Below are 395 nucleotides of genomic sequence, written 5' to 3'. Positions count from 1 at the left end.
GTGAGGTTATAAAGTTGTTTCAGCTGCTAAGTTTACAGTAACTTTCTGGCAATGTAGTCGGGTGTGTAACTGGGCTGCACGGCTGGTGTTCAGTGGGCATTTGCTTGTTGGGCTCCCTGGGATAACTTCATGCTCCCACCCTTGGCCCAGTCTGCCCAGGGCTCCATGGTGCACATGCCCATTCTGCAAGAGAGGCTCAGCTAGGGTCGTGTGGCAAGGGGACAGATGGCTGCACAGAGCGGTGCCCCCCTACCCACCCAGGGTTCAGGCTCTGTGTCCAGAATGGGGATACAGGGGGGAGGGAGAATGCCTGGGGGTTCAGGAGAATTGGACAGAAAGGAGGTGACCTGGACACCAGGCACTGACCTGGGTGAGGACAGGTTCCTCGTGGACAA

Source organism: Bos grunniens, chromosome 18, assembly GCF_055505025.1.
Source record: "Bos grunniens cultivar Pamir isolate PY7600 chromosome 18, Bosgru_T2T1.0, whole genome shotgun sequence".
Taxonomy (NCBI): domain Eukaryota; kingdom Metazoa; phylum Chordata; class Mammalia; order Artiodactyla; family Bovidae; genus Bos; species Bos grunniens.
This window is presented reverse-complemented; position numbering follows the sequence as displayed.